Source organism: Carassius auratus, chromosome 6 (assembly GCF_003368295.1).
Source record: "Carassius auratus strain Wakin chromosome 6, ASM336829v1, whole genome shotgun sequence".
Lineage (NCBI taxonomy): Eukaryota > Metazoa > Chordata > Actinopteri > Cypriniformes > Cyprinidae > Carassius > Carassius auratus.
The window spans coordinates 17955046-17982558 of NC_039248.1; the positions used below are offsets into that span (position 1 = coordinate 17955046).

The following is a 27513-nucleotide window of genomic DNA, read 5'->3' on the forward strand; positions in this document are numbered from 1 at the left end:
AAAGTGTTGGATTTACTCATAGGCGAAAACGTTAATTGCCAGTTGACTGACAGCTGGAAAACACAGGGATTTCATGCTGGGGCAACGGTAATTGTTTTCAGATTTGTTTTAGAGTGTCTCTTTGATCAAATTTGCGAGAGAGCGAGTGAGAGCGAAGGAAAGAAGGAGAGGGAGCCAGACACTACTCATGGGGCCCATTAGGAAATTGCCAGTAAGCAAAGTTGCAAATAAGCTGTCACACAGTACAAATGAGATTACCTTTCCAATGTGCCCTGGAACCTGCACACCGGGGGATGCAGAACCAGTCACGGCAAAACAAGGCACAATCGTCTGATTTATCTCAGCGCTTGATCTTCTGGTGGTGTTCTTTCTGCCTCTGTTTTTCATGCATGGTGTGCAAAACAGTTTACAAAGCGCTTGCAGCACAAGTTAATCAGTTGTAGACAACCTCTGAAGCGAGTCGACAGTGTTTCAAGTCAGGGATTTCACTTATAGTCATCAGCGCTGAATTTATACGCATACAGAGAGACTTAGTTGCATATTTCTGTCTAAACCATTTACATTTACTGCCCCTGCTTTTCACCTCTTGATCAGTTTGTTGATGAATTGATGATTTATTTTCATCTGATGAGGAGATCTGAAAGTGTCTCTTGGACTGTGCCCCAGGGTTTGATTATTATATATATATATATATATATATATATATGTATATATATATATATATATATATATATATATATATATATATATATATATATATATATATATACATATATATATATATATATATATATATATATATATATATATATATAATAATCAATATTTATATATATATATATATATATATATAATAGAAATATGTTTTTTAAATGAAGAGATTTAATCTTTCTATTTTGAAAGGTCACAATAAAACCTTTTTACCAAATTTTTTTTAATTGATATTTTTTAAATGCATTTTCTTTATAGATTTGAATTGCTGCATGCAAAGTGCAAAAATGCATATAAAATAAATCATTTGTTTTAATATTAGCTTACATTATCATAGTTGTATATGATGTAAATGTAAATGTATATACTTTCTTTCTCTATATATTTAGTTATAAAGTAAAAAATGTAATTACAAATAAAACCAAGATTATTGAGGTGTTTTGAAAGAAGATACTAATTCAGCCCTTTTCTTACAAATTTCATATTTAACTTAATGTATATGTCATTTCTTAATCATAATTAATTGTAAAATTGACTAGCCATTTTAACAGTGAACACCTATTATTTTCAATGTACAACTTTATATTAAAGCAATATTAAGTTTAAACAGAACCTAATGCATATAACTGTATTCATTTATTAGTTTAGCAGGCACTATTTATATTTAAGTGACTTGAATGAGAATAATGAGGGCACTGCAAGCAGAAGTAATTAAATGCATGGAGTTGTTCTCACGTTAATATGACCTTGAACTTGAATTTGTCTGTCTGTCAAATACTGAAGTTGAACTCCACATCATGAATTCAAGTGTGAATATGTACGAGTATGAGTAAATATGATGAAGAGAAAGATAAGCGCCTTTAACTGTGCTTCTACTTTTTATATGCAAGAAATGTCAGGCCGCAAGTGTCTTTGCCTGACAATATTTCTCTTTCTAAAACACAAGGCTCAATCCAGTTGTGATGACTTATGATCTTCTTTATGGTAACGATGGGATGCCAATCAACATCCAAAATAGAAACTATGGCGATTTCATTGAATTCCCTGAATTTACAGTATGTGGGGTATATTTTGCGGTGAGACTTCGCTTTCTTGACTCAAAGTTTTATTGTGGTACAACGCAAGTCTATTTTCATTTTACCGAAACGGCATTTCTGTAGACAACCAGGAGACCCTCATTAAATTCCCGCCCAATGTATGATTCTGTCACACCCACAAAACCCCTCTAGTTGCACTGAACCCGTTCTATGGCTTGATCTTGTTTGTCTTTTGTAAGACCCAAAATTACTACATTTAAACTATTCTGGCGAAAGTGTGGATGAACCATGCTATTCAGATGACGATGAGGTTTATCTCAAACTGTTACCTTTAGAGTGTGCGGACACCACTGTCATCATCATTCAAAACTATTGCGGTACATTCCCTAGCGCACAGAAATAAAAATGCAGAACCGGAGCACTGCTATGATATTTGCATCGACAGCTGAACATGCAAACTTTCAGATTTGAATGCAAACTGCAGCGTGTGGTTGAGTGTTGGCGGGAGCTGAAGGGCAGGCCGCGTCTGAGAGAGTCAAACGCCCTGTTGAGTGGATTAGACTAAACAGATCATAGTCTTATCAATGAGGTATATTACGTACACAGGTCTGGATTACTATTATTCTGGCTGATGAGTGAGCATGCTACTCTCCCTTAGAAATGCATTGACAATTCTAAAGAATCTAAATGAAATTTTAATGAGATTTTAATGAGACTTGTCTTATTATCCAAATGATATTTCAGAATATATTCCACCAGTATTGCTGAGGAAGAAATATAGAGTTCATTAAACCCACATTGGCCCATTGGGGCATGTTGTCACACAGCATGGGGTAAGTTGTCACAATGGGAACCTGCCATTAAACAGTCAAGTATAGGTTTAGAGAGCATGTTTAAAAGTTTAAATAAATACATGAAACATGTAAAACGGGTAAAAAGTAATACAGAAACACATTAATTTCTTGTTGTTGTTTTGCCAGCAAATATTTTGATTAATAAATGTCATTTTATTACAAGAGTCAACTTACTGATCAATCAAACAGAAAATAATTCTGTTAATTTTAACTTTTTATATTGTTGACCCCAGCCGTCAAGGAACTTTTCAGCCCAACATAAAAATTGACTCCATTTAAAGTTTGGCATGTCATTTACTCACCAATGGATCCTCTGTAGTGTTTGGGTGCCGTCAGAATAAGGGCCTAAACAGCTGGTAGAAAATAAAACCACACCCCGTTGTCCTCTTACATCAAAATCCACCAATATATTTGTTTGGAACTGTTTTGTACTATTTTTGTTTGTAAACCATGTTTGATCAGTTCATATTTCAATGCTGAATCAGACAAAATTATATGTTCACTGGAGAATGCAATATTATGGATAGAGACTCACATTCTAGTGTGAGGTTAAAAATGACTGATTTGTTTATTAGAAATATGCATGCTGATTAGTTATTGACTGTTTAGATGCTTTTATCAGCTGTTTGAACTCTCACTCTGACAGCACCCATGCACTGCAGAGGGCCCTTTAATGTTGTTCAGATGAAGAAACAAACTCATCTACATCTTCGATGACCTTAGGGTGAGTAAATCTGAGCAAATTTGCATTTTTTTGGGGTGATTTAGCCTATTCTTTTAATGCATGTCAATTCAGAGTTTAGGCTAAAATAATAAATATGAAAATACTGAAACTTTTGTTTGCTGCATAGACTTATTCCGCATCTAGAATTATTCTAGTTAGGAATACTTAAAATGTATATAATTGGACTTCTCAATTAAAATATTATAGTTACTAAATATAGTTCTTGTGACAACTTCCCTGTGCAATATCTAGCCTGGCTTTCTCTTACTCAACTCAGTGCTTACACTAACATATTTCAGTGAATTACATCTCGCATTCTCCCTTCTATAGCTTTTACAGTAAATTGCTCCACAGAATGTCATTCAGATCACAGCTGGTGGAATGAATCAAATTAGAAAAATGTCATTTTCATTATTTGTAACATCGATTGCTTAAATTTTAAGATTGTAGCCGACACAAAGAGGACAGTGTCCATGCCTTAATAAGCAGTCATGCAACATATGATGCATAATCCCAGTTATTACACTGTTTGCACAATAAGGCAAATACAGCCCTTGTGAGGAAGAGATATTGCCTGAGTGCTGGCTGAGACTGCCATACATGGGCAAATTTCAGTGACTCTGTGTTTAAGTGTGTGTGTGTGTGTGTGTGTGTGTGCTGCGGGCTGGAATTTCGCCTTCTGACGTCACTGCCTGTTACTCTCCCAGATTTGGGAAAAAGAAGTTTCACTTTAAGTGGGGATTTGAAACTCTGTGATTCTTAGAAAGCGAGGTAAGAGAACTATTAAATCTTTCGAGGGGCGGCTCCACGCGCGGAAACGCCGATCTTAGGCCTGGGATCACGCAGCGTTGTTTCTGCTCTGGAGCTCTACAGCTTGAACTATATTTGACAGTATGTGCTTCTGTGAGAGATTCGTGCCGTGCCATTGAAATGGAGGGCGTGGGATTGCTAGAAAGAAGGGGGGCGAACTTTGTTTCGTGAATTTACCTCGCAGCCGAAACATTTGAGCGAACATATATAAGGTGTCGGCGCACTTTGATTACGATTAGTAAATACTTGTTGCATATGAACTTCTGAAACGGATCGTGTTGTTATTCCGAAGCATTGTTTTACTGTTGTCTTTCTTTTGAAGAATGCGGAAGTAAATAGGCTTGTAGTACCTAGAGACGTGGCTTCTGCTTACAAGAGCAAAAAGATATGAAATATTAGTGCTGGCCATTTGTTTGCGATGTTGAATTCATGCTTTACAGCTTATACCGCAGTTTAGCTCTTCATTGTGTGTACTGTGTAGTCTACTTGTTTACCGGTTAATACAGGGAATGCATACTTGTTACATTGACTTGTGATCTTTTCATAAAGGCAGGTACATTTATGTAGCTCTGGGACTGGGAGGTAGGAAATGTTTTGCCTTATGCAGATGCTTTTTACATTTATTCAGTGTATACATTAATAATTGAAACCACATTTGATTACTTAAAATATTTATTTAAAATGTCAGTCTCATTTAAATCTATAAAAAGGTGATTTGTAAATGAAAATGTTTTTTAAATAAAATCTAATGAAATGCAACATGGAACACATATTCATGAGATTTATATATATATATATAGAGATGATAATCCATGTCTCAAGAAAGTGTAATATGTATTTTACACTCATATTGCCACCATCAAAACCATAGCATTGAAAGCTCAGGTAATTTGAGTGCTGGCTGAAGCAGAAATACACTTGATGGTTAGAACATTCTAGATAATTTGAGCCTGTTGCATCTACTTTTAAACCACAATGTGGAGGCGGTTAAGATGTGCTCTGTATTGACAGTTTTTAGACAATCTTGTGGCTCAAAGTTGAATATGCAATTTGTTTTGAGCTGTGAGCTTTATAGCTGCCTATTGAAATCAGACATCAGCTAACCAACTCTACAGTGATAATATGGTTTGTTTTGTCAGCGTGGCTCTGTCATTCCTGCATTTAATTGCTGAAATGGAATGTGTTTCTATTTACTATTGAAAGTAAATGCTTTTTTTTTTTTAAACAATGATTATCTTTTGGTAAAGCATCCAATCCAATGATGTAATCTAAACATTTAGTCCAATGTTAGAGTCTGTTCTCTATTGTGTGTGCAGCTAATAGTAAGAACACAATTCATCTCCCCTGAAACACATTTTGTCTTCAGAAAAGCAAATATCTCCATTTCAAGTCAGCCAAAATGTCTAGAATACAGACATTGTTCATCTTAGAAGTAACTAAGTGCTAAAATATTTATCTGTTTCCTTACAAAGACGACATTCAGAATTCAGATTTTCTATGAGTCTCTAATCAATAACATCAAGGCCTCTCAGCAATCAAACTGAATATCTTTGCCACCCCCCGTCCCCAGCCTCTCCAAAAACTTTTAACTCCAAACTACATCTCATCCAACAGCAGGAATTAAAAAAAGAGGACATGTCTGACAGGCTAGTGATGCTCAAGTTAAAAGATGAATCCTTCCTTTGAGCCTGTTCTTCCATGCTCACTCCTTTGACTATCGTTTTGCCATTAGCACAGACTTTTTTTTATGAATATTTACTTTGTACCGTATATTACTGTAGGTTACTGTTGGATCAAAAAGTGTTGTGCCTCTTTTCTGTTGCTATGGAGAATCTGTGATCAGGTGCTGTCTGGAACAAGAGTGACAACTGAAAGTTAAAAATACACAAAGAAAACAATTATACTGCACATATAATATGGATTAATACAATTCAGTCCACCAGTTGAATCAAGTCCACTGACACTGCAATAACTGTGACTAAATTATTTTTAATGTATGTACAATCTAATAATTTTGCATAATTTTAGCTAATATTTTTAATAGCTAACATTTACAAGTAGCGCCACTCTACAGTTATGATCAGAAAGACATTTAGAATGTTAAAAAGGGTTCTATTTTAAATAAATACTGTATATTTGAACTTTCTATTCTTCAAAGAAACCAGAAAGAAAAAAGTAGCACATCTTTCAAATAAATATTAAGCAACATTTATAATAAAAAATGTTCCTGGGCACAAAATCATCATATTTGAATTATTTCTGAGAAATGTGACGCTGAAGACTTTATGTATTTACTTTAAGCAATGGCTGCTGAAAATTCAGCTGTTTGTGTCACAAAAAAAATCTATCTATTTTTACATTCAGTTGACTGTTTCTGTAACTTAGCCCTCACATATTTAATATTTAATAACACAATTAATTTAGTTTTAACATCTTAAAATGATTATCCATATGTAATACAAATAACATTTCATAGTACAAATTGTCATGCCAAATTTTACTTTTAAAATGATTACTTTATTGCCAGTCATTTCTGGCTTATAAGTATCGGACATAATTCTATATTGATTTATCTCTTTTTTTTTTTTTTTTTTGATATTTTTGTTTGTACAGCACAAATAACTGAAATAACTAGCCATATGGTCTCTGAAAAATCAGCTATTTTAACCATTTTAACCAAATTTTAACTGTTTTACAAAAGCAATATTCCAATCCTGCATTTCAGCACGGCTGTGATTACCTACGGCCTTGTGCCTACAGCCGAATGAGATTTGATTTTGCCTAAATTAGTCTGACATTAATGCATTCCATCTGAAACTCACGTATGCTGAATTTGCTCGAAGGACAAGTTTTAAACACAGCTGTAATTTGCGATGTGTTTCAGTATTGGATGACAAATTCAGTAGTCTGATAAAACAGCAGCACCTTGGCTCTATTTTTCACTGTTGCACCCCAATTTCCAAGAGTTAGCGAGGACGGATTTGTGTAGTTAAAGTACACACAGGAAACAGACATGCAGGATGAAAGGTGGATGAATGAGCGTACAGTGACTCTGTCCTTTAGGATGTGGTGTGGAACAGGCTCTGGACCACGAGACGGATGATGCTGCGGCCACTCGTGCGGTTATGATTTGCAGCAGACTTCTGCTCATTTCTCACTGCACTCATTGACACAGCAGTATAAGGAACGCTGCCCGACTTAAGGTTCAGCTGCACTGTGACTTTGATCTCCCTCTGAACTCTGGGTAATCAAGCTCCTTCACATTCCCTTCAGATGCTCGCAAGGAGAAAGACAGATTGCCACATTAGCATACAAGGCTAAGAAGACACCTACAGCCGTAAAAAGGACACTCAGTAGCCGGTGATAGAAAGAGGAAGGAGCGAGCAGATAAGAGGAAGGACAGCTGAGAGGTGTTCACACGCATTTAGAAACATGAGCGTTGTATGCTTATTACCACGGCCGGACAGGCCTTCTCGATTTATGTGGCTTAAACGATGTCCTCTTGTCCTAGTTGTGACTGATGAATTTCGTAGCACTATCTTTCTTGTTTTCCAGGACCTTCAACTTTCCTTTGGTCCACTGTCTGTTGACTACCAAATAAGAATGTATTGCCTGTATCCACCCTTTTGTAGTCCTCTTAGTCACAGCAGGTATTACCTTGACTCCAGGTAAGGGTTTAGTCTTTTGGAAAAGTCTTTTATTAATGTTTGTGATTTGGACTGGAGTCATTATCAGTACTAGTCAGTTGGGCTTCATGATATTGGGAAAAAAAACTGACATTGCGATGCATGTGGAAAAAATACAGGAATTTTTAAATGGCTCTATTTCGAAATAATTAATACATGTAGTTAATATGGGTGATTTCATCAACTTTTTTTATACTTGGGTTTACTCATTACAAGAACCAACACTAACCTTTTTCAGTAAGCTAAAGCGATAAACCATTGAACTCTGTTCTACTGTTCATTTATACGCATGTCTCAAAACAGCTCGATTAAATAAACTGAGCTGTTAAACTATATGTGAATAAAGATCCATCTGAAAATGGGGGTGGGAATCGTTTGGTACCTCCCGATTCGATTCGTATTGATTCTTGGGACCACATTTTTATAAAAAATTGATTCATGAATTTTCGATTTTTAATCATAAGTCATGATTTTTCATAAAATAATCAAACACACCGGTATTCTGATACAAAAACACACCAGTCTGTATTATGTGCAGTCCTAACTCAACAACTTGTTTCTTCTGTGTAACCCTATAATGCCTAAGATTTGGAAAGTATCACATGTACGCGGTTCATAAACAATATATACGCATACAGTGCTGCTGACACAGAACAACAAAGACTATGTTGTTCACATTTGATACCTTCCAAAATGGCGCTATAGAGTGATGCGGAGGAGACACTTTATCAGCTAGTTCAGGTGTGTTTGAAATCTGTAGGACGGTAGCTCTTCAGGAGCAGGGTTGGAGACCACTGATATATATCAATATATTGCAATAAGCATAGGGTTGGGTATTGATTGTGTATTTTATGATACCGGTGCCATTCAAATGCTATTGCCCCACTATAAAAATCCTAGAGATGGCCCTGTTTCTTGTGTACATTCCGGAGAACCAGAACAAATATTTAAACCAATCGCTCAATCATTTAAGAGGGACTGAAATGAGGCACCGAAATCTGCGTTCTGATTCGGTTCGGTGCATACCCGTTCCATAGGTACCATATTGGCACCAGGTTTCGGTACCAACCCTAAATAAGCATTGTGCTTTGATACTTATAATATAAAACAAATTCTCAGATTTCAAATTCTCTCTATTGTATTGCAGTATTCAAACAATAAATGCCATTTTGGCGCTGTTTAATGTGGATTGACAGATTGCTATAGCACCTCAACAGACGCCGCAGTGCAAGGCGCACATGAACTGATCAACTCCTCCACATTAATACCAGTTTCAGCACCAAAATAACCATGACTAAACATCTGAAGGTAAGTTAAAAGAATGACTACAACTCTACTTAAGACATGTCTAAAAGTTTGTATACAAAATGAAATACAGGTTATTTGCATTTTGTAGGTCAGACTTCTGTAGTCAACTAAGCAGGCAGATGCTGATTATCTCAAATGACCCTATATTGCCTGAAGTATCAGTCTGTCATATATCCATGCTGATATATTGTATCAGCATGGAATCACATCACATTTTAGAAAGGGATACATCATGAAAATATGCAAGTTATGTGCTCAGTTGTGGGTTGGGGCGGCCAGCGCTCCTCTGAGGGAGTGCAGGGCCAGAGTTAATTAGGCATCCTTAATCACCTGAAGTCACTCTCTCTGACACCGTTTAACCCCCTTGTAAATGGGTTATTATTACTTCTAAAATCCCCTCTGTGGATTCAGGCATGAAAGGGCTATTTTAGCTCCGCTAAGTGAATCCCTGTCAAAAATGCACAAGAACCTTTCCCCCCTCTAGTAATAAAGAGATCCCAGCCTCTGTTCTAACCATCATCTGATTTGTGTGGAAGTAGCAAAGACTTCTGTTTTGTATAAACAATTCTCAAGATTAGACATTCAGGGCCTGAATATGCTTTAATTACATTTGCTATCTTTATGATTAGAATATCACGGAGCTCTGCTCTTTACGGGAGGCAATCAGTGAGATTAATTTCACCATTTGAGGAATACATGCTGTGTTTATTCGTCTATGAATGTATGTTTTTGTGACTTTCAATTTAAGCTCTGCAGACGATGCTGTACGGTTGGAAACATCTGGACACGAGTGACCAGAAGCCAATTACGTGTTAATGTGTTGACTGCTTTATATAGGGCCAAATCTGGTCTTGTCTTGTTGTACTGTACCTTATTAACCGAACTCTCAACTACAGCTTATCAGCAGAAGAAAAAATGAGTCAACATTCTCAGAAAACACTCTGCTCTTTTAAACAGGATGCTGTATTTTTCCCAAATAGCTGATAATTATAATGATCATCACACTAGATGGAATGCAGCTTTACTCACAGGTCTAATAATGATCCCTTTCAGAAAACGAAGTACCGTTTTGTACAGGAAAATGGGGTTTTGATGTGAAACGGATACCCTGTTTTTAGGCTTCGAGTGTAGCAGTACCGCTTCGCTGATGTGGATGGAGCACTTGAGGCTCTCGGGCTTTATCACAGTCTGCAGTTGTACGTTTAATATAGGCCTTCACATGCGTAACTGATCATGTCTGTGCACTCATTCTGTACCACTATATGCACTTCAGTGTGCTTATATTTTGTGAGTTTTCATGCGCTTGGGTGAGTATTGAACTGTATTAAGGTTGATCTCTTGCTTACAGAAAGCTATTGTGTCACAGGAGGATGTTCTCAAAAGGTGATAAAGGAATACGGGTGATTTGCTTTTGTTTTATGAAAAGCAATAGAAATAGACTTCCTCAGTGCTCCAATTGATTGAGCGCCACCCTGATTTCCATGTTTGGTTAGTCCCTGCAGTCTGTTCTGTGAAAGAATGGAGAACAACCATTCTATTCCGTTGCTCAGAGTGCAGACAAAACAAAAGAGGGGTTCCATGCAGACGTACAGTATCTAAAAGGAATAGTTTATCACTTACTCACCTTCATTTCACAAAAAGAAAAGTTTTTTTGTTGACTTAACAAGAAAAATCTGTCATATTTTGACACAAAGTCTAAGGGCCGTATCATACACCTGCCGCAAAGCAGTGCAAGTTTTTTTGCTAGTGTCATCCTGATGTAGTTCTCATTTTTTTGTCCTGTGCCACGTTTAAATAGCAAATGCATTTGTGCCAATTTGTGCACCCATTAGGCATGCTGGTCTAAAAAAGAGGTGTGTTCAGGCGCACTGTTTGCATGTTACTATTTGGAAGAACTCAAAATAGACTGTCATAGACCAACTCAAAACTTGCGCAATATTTTTTCTTTAGGGGTGCTCCGATCACGATCGGCCGATCGTTATGCGCATCTCGTCAGTAAAGCCGGTTTTCTAATCAGCAGTTAATTCCATCAGGTGCATGATTTCACATAGAGCAGCTGTTACTACACAGAGCCGTTGTTAACAGAGAAGATGCGCAAATCCACTTCATTTTCAGCATTTTTTGGTGCATCTTCTCTATTAACATTGGCTCTGTGTAGTAACAGCTGCTCTATGTGAAACCACGCAATTAACCATGCAATTAACCGCTGATTAGATAACCGGCTTTACTGACGAGATGCGCATTAACGATCGGCCGATCGTGATCGGAGCACCCATACTTTTCTTTGTCATTTAAAGAGCACATTAGTATAGGCGGGACCACATCGTGCATACATGCTGCTTATTATACAAACAGGGACGCACCACGGCACGCCGGGCGCGCCATCCATTTTCCTGTCGTTAAACTAGCAAAAGTGGATTCGGACATGCCCTGAGAACACCTGCTGTGCGCTCTAGACCATGCACTTAGATCATTAAAATAGGACCCTAAATGTTTTCCAATAATTATAATAATAACAGTATTATCATAGTTATTATCATTATTATTATAACAGCATTCCCACAACCCTAGAATTGATTTGTCGGATGGATGGAGAGATTAATAGATGATAGATGAATACTGTCCGTTTGATATAATTATTTAATAAAAACTACTTTTATTTATATATTGATTGATTGATTGATTGCATTGGAAAAATGTCATCGAAATTATGTAACAAAGTGGATGGTTGGTTAAACTGTTAGTTTGCCAGAAAGCACAAAAAGCTGTTAAGAAGTACACTGAAAAAAAATTATTTAAAGATGTTAATGAAACAAAGATTTTTGGATTTTATTATTAGAGATTGATTGTGTATTTAGTTTTTACTTCAAAATATTACATTTACGGTAATACATTTACATTTAATTACACTTAATAATCAATGTATTTACCATTTCATTGTAATCATTTGTGAAAGTTTCTAAGTAAATACAATACACATTTTTTTTCAAGCTTCTTTTTCAAGTCTTTAAGCCTCTTGTAATATTCTGAAGCTTTTTGTATGGATCAGACTCAGTGTTTCACTTAATATAGTCAAATGTAAAGACAACATTTTTATTCGTTGAACATTCATGTATTTGTGTATGGTTACTTGATAAATGTATGATAATTTCTACCCTTGATTTGGGTTGGTATACATTGATATAGGGGTGTGCCGGTTTCAGAATTGGTGATGACGGTTATGACGTGAGTCAAATGTGACGGTTCATAACATAACCGTCGGGGGGAGGGGCTTGGGGGGGGATAGCGTGTTTCATTTTGTTTCATATTGTCTCGCCACCATGCTAGTGGATCTGCCGTAGAGTCAATTGGTTGATCTTGGAGATAGCGGGTTAACTCCGTGTCAGCGCGTGCTCTGATCAGTAAAGGGGCAGAGATTTCAGACCTCCGTTTATTAAGGAGATCCGTCACAAAACTCATCATCCACGCCAAAGTTTTTTGAGCAAATTTCAAAGCCGCACCCGCCATCCTCTGATTGTTTTGCCGTCTATGCTTTGCTGATGCGAGCCGCAAAAAAAAAAAAAAGCCATTGTCTGTTCTAGAAAGGATGCAGCAAAGATATTTAATGCTAAAGTATGAGGCATAGGCCTACGCTGAGTTTCATTTACGATGAGATGCGCTCTAGTTCACAGTGCAGTGCAAGTGAACGCGGCGCGCTGGTGCTTCCATGTCACGGTTATCATTGTCTGCTATATTTGCTTTTTATTTATTAAAATACATGCAATTGGTTGATGAAACATCTATTAAAATTAAGATAAAATTTGTTCAAAACGAAATTCGTTTTTAAGAAAGGTTTTCTACAAAGCAAAATTTTATGAAGTGGTAAATATCATGTCTGACGATTTACAAAACTTCATTAAGTGGTAAAAACCATGTCTCCCGATATATTGCGCATCTGATGATCCTATCTAAAAAATGAAAATAATTTTTGATAAAAAATGTTTGTAAAAAATATTTTAGTGACACGGTTTTGGCGGTTATAAAGTTCTAATGACGGTGTTCAACTATAACCGCCGGTCTCACGGTTATATACTAACCGTCACACCCCTACATTGATAAAATGAGTGTATTAGAATAAATGTAATTTATAGTGTTTTTGTGTGGGTCAGTGGCATAGCGCTGTCTGAGGGTCTTTGTTGTCCTCTCTGTAGACATTCGATAGTACCTTTATTTAGTGTGGTTTGTTTTATTCTTACAGAACATTTGTGAGTATGCTTGCCCCCCTCTTAAAAAACTCCCAGCAATTACCATTGTTATTCTGCAAATGGTACGGACCACAGACTTGGCTTCTATGTGCCTCTGGCTAGTGAAAAAGAGTGGCATTCCAGACCAAAAAAAGCAAGCCGAATAAAAATTTGCCCCCAATCTTTCGCCTATTTTCATTTCCATATTTGGAAATGTTTACCTCCTCATGACTCCACAGTGCAGCAGGAAGAAGCACTATGAGCCATTTTAACAGCATAAGGGCCTGGCTGTGGGTCTTCTCTAGTCCATAGACACACGGGATGCTGTAAGTATCCTCTTCTCTTCTCTTCTATTCTTTAGAAGTCGTGGATGTGTTTGGACATGTTAACCTTGCTGCAATCCTGTGGCACATTGCTCTACCCTTTTATAACTGCAGTTGTGCTGTTCACAGCTGAAGTATATAGTTTAAAACAAGTCATTTTTAGTCAGTTATACACAGGCTGCTGTTTATGGCCTTCATTTTCTTGAGTGAATTGTTGGTAGGAGCTACCTGACATTTTCCTGGAGGTTTTGAATTTCTTTGTATTTGTTCAATCATACAATGATTTGTACAGCTGATATAGAGCCGTACAATTAATCTAAAATGGCTTGTACTTTGCACAACGTGTGTCTGGGCTATATTTTAATCTGTGAGTTTAAAGAACAGCCTTCAGTAGGTTTAGAAACAATTCCTCAGTCTGTATACATGTACATGTCCTTCCTATACGGTCGACAAAGGCTGGATTTTTATTGAAATGGAAATTAAGGTATTTCTTGGCGATGTGTACTCTTTATTTTTTCTCAGAGATGGCTTTGCTTGTCAGGTATGTGACTCTTTTCTTTGCTTGGTAATATTTGCTGAGGAGATATGTTTGTGGAATGTGTTACTCATGGTGTGAAGAACTACTGACAAGTATGTCGAGCTATATTGCCTTTAAAGGAAAACTTTCAAATGCACAAATATGCGGTTGCGGGACAGTTTATTTGTATTAAGCAGGAATGAATTTGTTCAGGCAGGGCAGTGTGTTTCTTCAACCACATTCTATAGGTCACTATTATGTTGGGGTCTCAAACTCTGACTTCCCGGGGACTGATAGCCAGCCAGGTGCCTTTGTCCAACAGGGCCTAGTGGAGCAGAACAAATAAAGGTGTTTTTACAATTGTGAATTTGAACTAAATATAGTTATTATGCATGGACAGAGGGTTTCTTTTCTGAGTTGGGTGTCTCATCTCCCTCATGCCTAAACTTCTGCTCTGCATGTTTAGTGGAGTAATGACGCATGAGATTGTAATTCCTTCCTTGAGAGCTATATTTTTCTTACTTGAGAGCTATATTTTTTTGTTAAAATACATTGTATGGGTCAAAATGATAGATTTTTCTTTTATGCCAAAAATCTGGATATTAATTAAAGATCATGTTCCATGAAGATATTTTAAAAACTTATACTGTGTATATATATATATATATATTAAATCTTAATCTTGTATTAGTAATATGCATTGCTAAAGACTTCGTTTGGACAACTTTTAAAACAATTTTTGCACCCTCAGATTCCAGATTTTCAAATAGCTTTATCTCCACAATAGCCACATATTGTCCTATCCTAACAGACCATAAATCATTGGAAAGCTTATATATTCAGCTTTCAGCAGATTTGACCCTTATGACTGGTTTTCTGGTTCAGGGTCACATATAAAAACATAAAACATAAAAAATGGTCGTTTTCCCAACCCAACCCATTTTTTTTTTTTTTTTTCAAAAGTGGTTAAATTATGGAATTTAGAAGGGTTTTTCAATTATTTTCCTTGCAGGGAGGAGAATAACTTGTGCCAAAATGTTGGGTTATCTTTCTTTGGTCCATGGTGTTTGTAAAAAATAAATAAAAATGAAGCATAGCTCAGTTAACACCTCTGAAATAGTACATACAGAGTCTTACCAGTTTTACGCCTTACCCTCTGGAATTTTACCATAAGTTGGTAAAGTAGATCTAACTGTAGTTATTTAATAGGAATGTCTTTAGTCTAAGTAAACTACATTCCTCCACCTTTATTCTTGACCGCTAGTAAACCAACAGTTTAGCTGTTTACACCTTCACTTTCCTCTGGTACCATGGCAGTGGCAGGGAAAGGTAGACCTTAATGGGATTTTCCATAGCCGTGAGGTGCGATATACTCGACTTTAATGATAGAACGGTGTGATAATCTCATTACTTTTCGCTCAACAGTACTGAAGGGTCTTCATATCTAGTGCTGGTTGGCTTCAGGCAAAGTTTACTGTAAACTCTTCAGCACTTGTCTTAATTCAGTTTGGAGTCAGTGCAAACAGCAGCTGAAGCGCTTAGCATCAGTCAAAACATTTCTCTATTCATGAAACATCGCTCTGTTTTATGTGAACAAACAAAGTCTTTGTGAACTTTTGTTTTATTTATTCATCCCCCAAATGTGTGATGACTCATCTTGTTAGGTGATAGTTAACTCTTGAATTTTGTTTTCAATTAATCAGAGGGCAGTAACAAGTGCTTCCATTAAACGGCATGTTGGATTGTTAACTTTTCCTTTTAAAAGGCCAGGGGATTTGTTTTGAAAGAAGACCCGAACCTCCCTCGTAATGAACTGTCTTGTTGTTTAGCTCTTATATTACGAGAAATTAATAATTTTTCTTTTGTGACACACTGAAATACGGTAACACCGCCGTTAGAATCCTCCACCTCGTCTTCAGGAACTGGATTAAGATTTTAATCAATGTGAACTCGCTTCCCAGCGCTGGACTTTGTTTCCTAACATACTCTTCTCTCCAGTTTGCGAAATTTCTGGTGTTTGTTTCCATATAGCGTTGTCAGTCTGAGAGAATATTCTGACAACATAGAAACGTCAGGATTGATTAACGAGAGCAATTAGAAGCCTGGGCAGATTGCAAGAAAGTGAAGGTAAATAAGTGGATGATTATCTGTTTATAAAAAGATTCACACTGAGGCTTTGATTGCGTTCTATTTTTACATGCAGTTCCTCTGAGTTTTATGATTAAAGGTTAAGACCTCTTTAATGAACGCATCGGCAGGATACTTCAAACATTTCTTTAACCGTTTTCTTTACGGTAAAGCCAGTATTCTTATTTTTTGTTTGGGGTCAATGAAATATGCCTACAATTTTTGGAGTTAGAATTTCACAGTTTATTACATGAGAATATATTCAGGTTTTAAGAATCAGATTAATATAAATGATGAGTTAAAGGAATAATCAGATGAAATTTGGCAATGTTTTATTATTTTGGAGGTTATACATATTGTGATAGTTTGGAAATGAAAAGACCAGTCTGGTGCTTAAAGTTTAAAACTTTGTTGGTTTTGAAAATAGCATCCTTAAAAAACCCTTAAATACAATGAATTTGCTGAAGCAACTATGCCATTTGAGCCGTTTTCAACATGCCTTTTAGCTCCTTTTTATTTTATTTTATTTTATTTTAGAGCTTTGGTTTGTGCTTTCATTACATGGTTAAATCAAGATAACATATGGCCTCTTGTGGCCTATTTACTTTTCCGGCATTATTTTTAATTGAACTGCATTTGCTTTATATCATGCGTGTTTTGGATTTTTTTATATTTAATGCCTACTTTATGGGACTATGCAGAAAGCAAAAGTACGTAATCACAGATTTTGAGCTTTGAAAAACTATGAGCCCATTAGCACTTTTGAATCTGTCATAGAGCCACACAGTCTTTAGGTCAGATTAAAATGCTAATATCTAACAGTAATGTCATCATTATGTCCCCTCCATGCAAAGGCACAGTTTTGCGATCTGCCAAAAAAGACATTATCCTCCGCCTCTGGGGGCTCAGCCTCAGCCCTGTTCTTTTGGTATCAGAGGTCACTGGCAGATTAATTTCTTCTGACGCACACTGTAAGTTAATGGAGCCCGGCTCAAAAGGTTGCATGTGCCAGACTAACAGATGCCATTTCACTAGTCCTGTTATTTTGTAATGAGGCTTGTTGGCTTAAAAACAGAGCAATCCAAAAGCCTAGATCGTAGCCCCAGAGGAGAGGTAGATGTTGGCCTGTTAAATGATAGCTTGCTGAGAGATGCAGCTAGAGCAGCAGATATTTGTTTCTGCACCAGCACCGTGCCAGCCATTCCTGTGCCTCATTGGCTTTAGGATGGATCAGCGGGTATGGGTCCATTTCTGGAAAACATTTTCAGGCTTAAATCATGAATATGGAGCTTTTTAGAGCTAAACAAAGTGGCAAATTCTCTGCTTTGGACGTAGCTGTGGAAAAAATTGGAGCTAACCAATATTTGTGTGTATCTTATTGCTTTTCAAGAGCTTAAACTGATAACAGCATAACAAATGATATTTGATTAAAGTAGCCAATGGCAGTGAATTAATTATACATTAATTAATTATTTTTTTTAAATCCAAATTTAAAACCATCCTTCTTCTTTAAAGCTGAATACCAGTGAAACATCATACATGTATTGAACTTCAAAATTGAGTGCATAATCAATAATAATGGGATAATAAAAAAATGCATTATTAAAACCTATTTTATTTTATTTTATTTTATAAAAGCTCCTTTTACCAGATAGTTTTAATTTCTGCCTTTAATACATGGTTAAAATAGGCAAAAACACTTAATTAATTTTATATTTAATTAAAGTGAACCCTGTCAACTAATCCATGAATCAATGAATTAATTATTTTTTTTTTATTAATTTTTGTCATCATATAAATTGTTTTTGTTCCTAATTTTTATTTATTTATTTTCCCACATATATTCAACCAATATTCAGTCATGCACATTCTGACATAAGATCCGCTCCAGTGGCCTGTTTATTATCCAGTCATCTGTGGACTGGTTTCACAGTCAAGAAATGTTGTTTTGAATTTCTTTTTTTTTTTTTTTTTTTTTTTTTTTTTTGCATTGAGTGGTTTGCTTTATATATTTGGAAAAGGTATTTTCAGGTCATGTTCAGAAATGTAACATAAGAGTAGAATGAGTCATAAACTAAGTGTCTGCTGTCACTCTCCAATTGCAAAGTTAAAAGTTAACATTGTGTTTCCAAAAGTCTCTAATCTTTTGATTGATTTAAAAGCCTCTTAAAGTGCAATGCTAATAGAAAGTGTTATTATTACAAAGTACAATACAAAAAAGACTGGAGCCAGAAAGAAATTAGAAAGAGCTATAATGAGTTATTAAATAGAGGAGCAAAGTGTTCTGAGGTCTATAGAGAATAAAAATGACCCTTTTGAGTCGCCATTGCTGGCATTTTAAACTAATTCTCTATCCATTATTGGCTTGCCATTGAACTTGGTAGGGGTCTGTCTCGAGCGTAGTGAAGAAAAACGTGGAAAAGGGTTTATTGTCTTGTCAAATGAAAAAGGATACATTTTCTGAACTCATGCTAAGTTAAAACCTTTTCATTTCATTGACAATGTTCTCATCACACAAATGGAAATCCATGATCAATACTCTGTTAAAGGTTGTTTTTTAAAATCTCCACAATTGGCAGCATAATCACAAGGAGCGTAAACAAAATCTGTTAATCATTATTAATTAATTAGGACCTATTGACTGCATTGAATCATTTGTCCTGCCCTGTAACTTGTGTGTAATGCATCTCCCCACTGCTTCTTTACAGAGGATGTGACTCTATGAAAACTACAAAATAAAGCCATAACATGAAAATAATCAGCCTGTTATATCTGGCAGGAATTAGTGCTAATTTCAGGTTTCTTGAATCAATCTTTTTATTCTCGCACAATAAAACAAACTAATTTAGTAAGTAGCCATGTAATAAGATGAATAACATTCACCTGGTCATTGTCCTGAAACAAACCGCTTTGGGATAGTAAAAGAGGTCCTGGGGCCTGTACCGTGAAGCTGGATTAGGTGGCTAGCAAGCTATGTTTCAGCTTAGTTTCCGCCAACCCTGGGTTTTAGGTACTATGAAAGTAGCTCAGCTTTAATCGGTGTTTGTTGCCATGGTATCTTACGCTGCATGGCTAACCTGCTCCGGGGCAGGTTATGTTCTGGATTCAAGATCTCAAACTGAAGGTGAACCAATCAGATGTGAGAGAAGTGACACATGTCTGACACAAAGTAACTCCAGTTTATCTTGCTCCAAATTAAAGGTCACTTATGCTTAAAAAAATAAATAAAGTAGAAGTCTGGCTTTAATGATAATAACTGTGTCATGTTATGATTTATATAATTATTGTGATTCATATTATTATTTATCTCTTACAAGCAATTTTAGTTTAACAGTTATTATAAATTATTTGAAATAAATATTAATGTATACAGATCATGTAATGTAAATAAGCTGTAGTATCAAAAGATTGAACTATTTAAAAAAATTACAAATCTGACCTTACATGTTCAAGTCTCTATCACTATATATTTTCAAATGTATAAACTAAGTTAACAAGTTCCACTTGTGACTACACTGATGGAGCAAGATCATTTATTTTATTAGTCCTCCTTCATTTTTTATATGACATTTAAATTTGTCATATTCTTCAATCTCTTAACCTTTAGCAAAACCTTTAACCTTTAGTCTTGAATCTCGCTGGGTCTCTCGGGAGAAGTAAATCAAACTTGCTTTGTGTTGCAAGGCTCGTGATTGGCTGTTCGCCAATGATGTCACACATTAATGTGCATGCGCTCCACAAACTCAGGATCAAAGCCTGAATTGACAAAGAAAGTTGATGAACAGCATCATGGTACCAACAAAGCCGGATTGGAGAGGTTTGGTTTTGTCAACTCAAAACTAATCCTGTAACTCTGAATTTGTTCAGCTACCATCATGGTACAGGACCCTGGTCATGCTGTCATTTTGCTTTTGTTTTTTAAATAAATTTGTATAAACATTTCTGAACAAGGATACTTACATTTGATCAAAAGTGACAGTAAAGACATTTACAGTTTTGCAAAAGATTTCTACAGTATTTCTGTTTATGATAAAACATCACAGGAATAAATTGTATTTTAAAATATATTAAAATAGACAGTAAAAACAGTAAAATAAAACACTTCTTTTAAATTGTAATAGTATTTCACAATTTCAATTTGTACTTTTCAAATTTTTATTTATCTTCGATAAAATAAATGCAGCCTTGATAAGCACATAAACAAACAAACAAATAAAAAAAAATAAAAATAAAAAAAAAACTCTACCGATAAACCTTTGAATGGTGTTGTGTGTATCATAATATAGTTGGGTCAATGACATGGCATGGTGAATCTATTCATTTCTTTAAAAAAATATATTAAATATCCTATTTTTACTTGTTTAAAAATGTATTTATTTATTTATTTGTATTATTGTGGATATTTGTAACTGGCGGTTATCTTCACTGGAAATGTAGTTACTTATGGTTATTAAATAGGCATGATGCCAGTTTTTGAACAATCCAGTGAATTCGCTTAACAAATGAAAGGTACATTTAATTGAATTTTACTTTTAATCAAAAAATGTTTCTCTCTTTATTTGGAAGTCGATGGACACAAACCAAAATTTTTTGTACCATTTCATGAAATTTGCGGCCAGTTGTATTGTAGAGATATACACACCTGCTGAGCGCTCTTACCACAAGAGGATGCAGAGTATTGTAGTTTGTGTTTAGCATTGACTCTTATGGAGACAAGAATGGCTCTTGGCTTCCTGGCTGGAGCAGGCAGGTCCTCTCTCTGACCACACTGGCCTCTGCACAGTGAACGTGTTCCCCTGCTCACGTGGCTCACAGCTGGGATTAATTGCCACCGAGCCCTCCGTGATTCAGGAATGCAATTACCTACTGACCCAAATCATCTACTTGGCAGGAAGTCCTTATCCCTCACACCGTGCTGCCAGCACCTGCCGGTAGACACTTCTCTATCCCCTGTCTCTCTTTATTTTTTCTCTCTCCCTCATCCTGCGTCACACAGCTGATGTCTGGCAAGGGATGCTGTCATCAAAAGCAGCTGTTTTTGGCAAAGCAAATATGAGTGTTCATGGAACATCAGAATGTTACACAGTTGTACTAAACCAGTAAGCCATGGGACTCCACAGGATTTTACCACTTTTTGTGTTTAATAACTTCAAAACATACCTATATATGATATTTGTATATCGGTGTGTATTCGAACAAGGCTCCTACATCCCAGTCAATTTGTTTCTTACACAAAAACTAAGTCTAATGAAATAGTGATATTTGAATGAATTACCCAAGTAAGGATTGCCATGTGATTCTGGGCTTCCCCCTGGAGACACGATTCATAAGTGTGATGTTTGTTCCCTGAGCTTCATAATCTAATTCATTCGGTCTCATAGCCTCTGATCCTCATTTACACTGATCAGAACATTTTGTCTTGAAACGATGTGGCTCGTTTCTGAATGTGCATTGGAGTCAAATGCAATTGCAGGCTTTGAGTTAGTGAGAATCGGCCGTTATTATTATTTAGTTTATCGAAAGGGAATTTTGCATGCACCCATATGTCGTAATCACAAGTGTCTCACTTTCCAGGACCCTTCTGTGACCGCGTCAGTGGTCCTCATCTAGAACCTTTATAATGATTTCATATGGGTGAGTGAGAGTGGGAGTTTTCATTCAATAGATGTTCTCAAGCAGTTTCTTTTGTGCCATTGTGAAACAGAATAAAAGAGCTTTGGATAGAATCCTAGTTGTATCATCAGCGACGGCAAACAACAATCCTTCAGTTCTTTTTAATGTTAATGAATGAACTAAAGCAAGACATTTCTACTGTATGTGCCCCACTCTTATCAAAGGCTGAGAAATTACCAGTGAACAAAAGCCATTCACTCATGTTCAGTCATTGTTGTTGTTTTCAAATCATTAGAATGCATTAAGAGCCGAACTGTGAATTAGAGCTTATTTAGTCTAATGGAGATTTATTTAGCTGAATGCTACATTTTATGTATTTTATATAAATCTTTTTGATTCAGGAAATCACTAATACCACAGCCCTGTAATATTGTACTGTTTTACATTTTAATTAACTTCCATTTAAAGATATATTTTACCCCCAAATATATCATCAGTAAAAAAAAAAAAAAAAAAAAAAAAATTAAATACAACAAAAATAGATCAGTGGAGGAGACACATGCCATTACTGTCTTTTCAAATGTCTGTGTTTAATTTCCTTAATTATATTTCTAGTGCTATTTTTAAATGTTTATTTAAGCAATAATATGTCAATTATCTTATGTAGTCTTATGTCTTAAATCAGCAATTAAAAATGAATTGGTTCCAGGTATAAACAGTAGGCTAGTAGGTTTTTTCATTTTCATTTACCTAGTTAGCATGAAGCAAACAAAATAAAACATTACTTAATAAATTTGAGGCACTGCAATTTCTGTATATAATATCATTTCATTATATTCGTGATATTATGAATTTATTTATGATTTATTTATTTATAGCTAGGCTGTTTTTTAAGCCTAGCCTAAAGTTGATTTAATAGTCTTCATAACAAATTTTAAGAAGATAAAAGTTAAGAAAAAATGGATTTAGCCTGTATATATAAATTCAAATAGCAAAATTATTTTCTTAACTTCTATTAGACTGCAGATCGAAATAAAATAATTCTTGATAATCTTTCAAATGAGAGAATCACTGATACTTTAGACTACTTTCTTCGACTGCAGAAAAAATGAAACCGTTTAAACTTAAACTTGCAGTGTTAACTCATGAATTAAAAGAAAGACAAGAAATAACTCAAAAAGAACAATCTCTATTTATCATGTAATCAAGAATGTTTTTTTGACAAAATTACAATATGAATGCTGAATGATGTTTGACAGTAAATGCATCTCCACTGCATAGCAAGTAATTGAAATTCATCAATTTAATCTGACACCTTTTAATGCACCATATTTGAATATATGTGCAAATGCAAACGAGAGGTATGGCAGAGGGGAATAAAAATGTTTTTCATTGTATATGCTGATTTTTGGGTGAGCTGTCCCTTTAATGTATTGTGCTGAAGTTACATCATATGAATTAAAAAACTTTTAGCTTTGTTTGCATGTTCATGTAATCTGTTTCTAATTTCTGTGCTTGGTCATACTGAGGCAAATGCAGCACCCCAGAGAAGGGAAGGAAAAGTAAGATTTCCAGTGTAGCCCAACACACCAAACGTGGACAGAAATAAAGACTGTATTACAGGCTATATTAGGGGCCATGGCTGTTCTCTGCCATTATAAGCCTAAACCCTGACAAACAGGATTAAGCACACCAAAAATACAAATTCTCATGGATAGAGTTTTATATTTTCAAAGAACTCCTAACTGACACATCATTGGATAGATCGGGATGATCCGAGGTATTCCAGCGAGAGCTAAGAAGGATCATACTGAATCCAAAGAGCTCAGCAGTAAAAGCCTTTTTTCCTGGGGTGCTTGCCTGTTCTGTTCTAAATTTTTGGCTAGAAAGAGATGCGATAGGGTGAGATTACAGCTGTCCTGCAGCTCCGCATGGATGATGTTTGGGACCAGGGCTTCCTAGATCACTGCTCTTGATACTATACAGTAATATCCAGCCTAGGCCTGAAAGCTGGTCAGTTGCTTGTTATGGTTTAAGTTATATCATTGTCCTATTCAAGATAATGGAAAAAAGAAAGGGAGTGAAAACAAACAACAACAAAAGGTCAAACGAAGGGTTTAATGCATTGTCCTGCGGCATTAGTGTACTGAGGGTTTAAAAAAAAGATTGAAAGCATAGAGAGATGCCATTAAAAGGAGAGTCGAGTTGGGTGAAAATAATTTGTTGTGTATAGCAGCTAAAAGCATAAAAGCCTTGGTTGTACTCCACACATGTGCATTTGTTTTCTCTTCTGGAAAAACATTGATGACTCATGGTGATGTTTTCTTTTACGCACTCGTTCTGTTTAAGAGTCTGAACTGCGGGTTCAAGATTCGCATGTCCCATGTACCAAAACAGTGGCAACCGTCGCTCACAGTCATCCGGATTTGGGACTTTTGGCGCTACTGGACAGGCTGGAATGTTAATGGTCAAAAGATGTTAACATAATCAGCTTTAAATAATACCGTCTTTGCACTGCGATGACAACACGGAAGCTGTTACTGAACCAAAAGATGTATTTATATCGGACTTGGTTTAATGCTGCCCATGCATGGTTGCATCTATATATAGTCTATGCTAGTTTGGATTGCCAATAATAATTAAAATATAAAAAATGATTAATTTAATATATATATATATATATATATATATATATATATATATATATATATATATATATATATATATATATATATATATATTTTTTTTTTTTAGCTCATTTACAACAGTCTTTATTTATTAGTTATAACTACCACTACTTATGCTTCTAAATAATGATAATAATAATAATAATAATAATAATAATAATAATAATAATAATAATAATAATAGACTTTAAAGGAGTTGGATAGTTGGTTTCCACAGCAGCGGTAAGAGATGCTGATATTGGTGTTAAAATGGCCATTTATGACAAAAAATATTTACACTATTATTTTGGCCAGGTTGTGAACAAAACAAAATTAAACAATAAGAAAAAAAGGAATAAAACAAAATGATTTATCAGTATCGCTTCACTAATATTCAAGATTTATACTGTTAGCGTATCAGTTGCAAAAATCTCAGAAATGTACTACCCATTTTTGACACTGTAAATTATAATGTCGCAGTGCATAAATTAGCTTTTCTTGTATTTTGTAAAACAAGTGATTGTCACTCTTAGCATCTTATTTTTTAATAACTTAGGCAAGATTTGTATCTAATTTTGATAATATTATTAGTAAACAAAGCGATATTGACCTATCAACATTGACCAGAATTGTAATATTGCCACATTCTTAATAGGTTTACTCCATATTAGATGAGGAAAATCATGTGTAAAGCCTGGGGTTTCATGTTTATGATCTCTTCAGTGCTCTTGCGCTGCTGTTGGGGCGCTGATGATGAACGCTAGTCATCAGACTGAAGCCGTGAGGGCTGTTGTCATATTTGGTGATTTAGTTCACGATTCAGCTTCATTAAGCCAATAAATGAGTTGTAGTGGCGTACGGATAAAGTGTGTTTTGCAGCTGTAATGAATTCTCCTCTGGTTTGATCTTCTTTTTAGGGCTCCTTCAGAAATCACACAATGCTGATTTGGTGCTCAAGAATGTCAATGTTAAAAATGGTTGTGCGGCTTAATATTTGTAATTGTGATTTTTCTCTTCTTCTTCTGGATTCTTTGATCAAACAGAAGTTAATCTGCAATTAATTTATATAGAAATCATTACGTTACATTAACGTGATTAATTGATTTGATGCATAAAAAAAATTACTCAACCTGAACTTTTGAACTCTGGTGTGAAAACATTTGTTATTTTGTGTATAAAAGTAACATTTAATCATGCAAATATAGACTTGTTTTCGGTTTGGATTTCAATTTAGGCATTTTTTTTATTCCTTGTTATATCATTGTTTTATAAGTCTTGAGAGGGATGGTACTCTTTTGCTAAATACTAAGTTGAAGGCGGAGGGACACAGGAAGAGGGCTGGATTTTCAAATCCTCGTGTTGTTGGGCCAAATATGGGAGGAAAGTTTCTGGTAGCTGAAAATTGTAACTAAAATTCCTTGTTTTGTGGGCATTCCTGCATGCTCTTAAACTAGGATTGGACGGGTGGGTGGGGAGAGGGTGGGCTTACTCAACATCCTGAACACGCAAGCCAGAAAAACAACCACAAAAATGAGAGTTATGAGTTTATCCAGCTGTTTTAGCGTTTTATAAAAGTCCTTGTTGTGATCCACAATCCTACTTACCGGAGGGCAGTCCGTCATGTTAATGGCTGAGGCTGGTAGGATGTTTTATTGGATGGTGTGGAGTGAATTTGCATCATGTCGGAGTGTCCCATGAGGATGACAGATGCTGATTTGATAAATTGCATTATATACACCAGTCCCTTCCTGAAATCAATGGGGGACTACATAGAAAGTCCTGCCCCACGGTATAGCGCTGTGGGGTACAGTTAGTCCCCAATCTCTGCAAAACACAACACACACATACACCCACCTAACAGAACAGACTCTGGAATAGATCTCAGCCAAGCTATTCCTCAGGGTGTTCGCATCTGTGTGGTTATTGTTAAGGCAGAGCTCAAGCAGCCTACTTTGGAGAATATAATACAAAACAAGTGTAACTCCCTGTAGGCAGTAAGCTGGTACTTCTGACAGAGAGTAAATCAGGACTGCTTCGTATTGCGCTTATTATAAGCACAATTTTAATGATTTAGACACATTAAGTGCATCAGCGCTAAACCAATAGGCTAAATAAAAGCACTCGTCTCCCAAAGGCCTGCAACTTCAAAAGGATGTATCGTTAAATGTTTGTATGAATGATTTAAGTCTATGGCAAGATGAGAGACCGGCCAAGTCAGTGGCACATCAATCATTCACAACTTAACATACGCCTGTCCAACTGAGTTTGGCAAGGGAGAATATTCCCTGGAAACAATGAAATGGCCGGAAAGTAATGCGAAAAGAATGGACAGATGTGGAAAATACACAGAAACGTGTAGGCAAAATTATGGGGAACGCGACTGAGAATTACAGAGGAGATAATGAGAGAAAAACACCGAATGGAAATTTGGAGGAAGTATAGGGAGTCGACGGTGAGTGCAGAAATAATTTAGGGATCCTCGTACGAAATTTAAGTCCGCATTTTGGATTGTTTCTCGCCTCACTTTATCACAGATTTGGCTGCTTGCTTGCTTTCCTCATGCTTTGGATTCAGAATGGATTCTTGGTCATCTTCTTACTTAACAGCGTAAAGACAGCGCTAGATGGGTTAATGGCATAAGAATGTCTACCTAATCTAGCCATTTCTTGGTTTATTTATTTGTTCATTATGTTAACCAAATAATTTTATTCTGTTCTAATTAATTTAGAAAATGTTCATGAATGGTTTTAATGTATTTTGGAGAAATTTCCAAATTTGGTCATTGACCAAGATGCATTTCAGATTCCCATCCGCCATGACACTCCCTGTGAGAAATACGGCAAGCGGAGTGTTACAAACACTGATACTCTACATTAATACAGTAATACAATAAGCTTTCAATGACGCAACTCGA

The 27513-nt window shown here is 35.8% G+C and overlaps 1 protein-coding gene across 3 annotated transcripts in view; it reads left to right on the forward strand.

The window, feature by feature from the left end:
- Positions 1 to 1195: 1195 nt before the first annotated feature.
- The window catches only part of LOC113099054 (lipoma-preferred partner homolog), a 175596-nt gene continuing 149278 nt past the window's right edge, over positions 1196 to 27513 (forward strand). Inside the window, exon 1 of one of the 3 annotated variants that reach the window (XM_026264147.1) lies at positions 1196 to 4097. The gene's annotated coding sequence lies outside the window, so the exon portion shown is untranslated. Of the gene's footprint in view, positions 4098 to 13201; positions 13680 to 27513 lie in introns of those variants that run through there. The other 2 variants (XM_026264134.1, XM_026264139.1) reach the window with 2 other exon arrangements.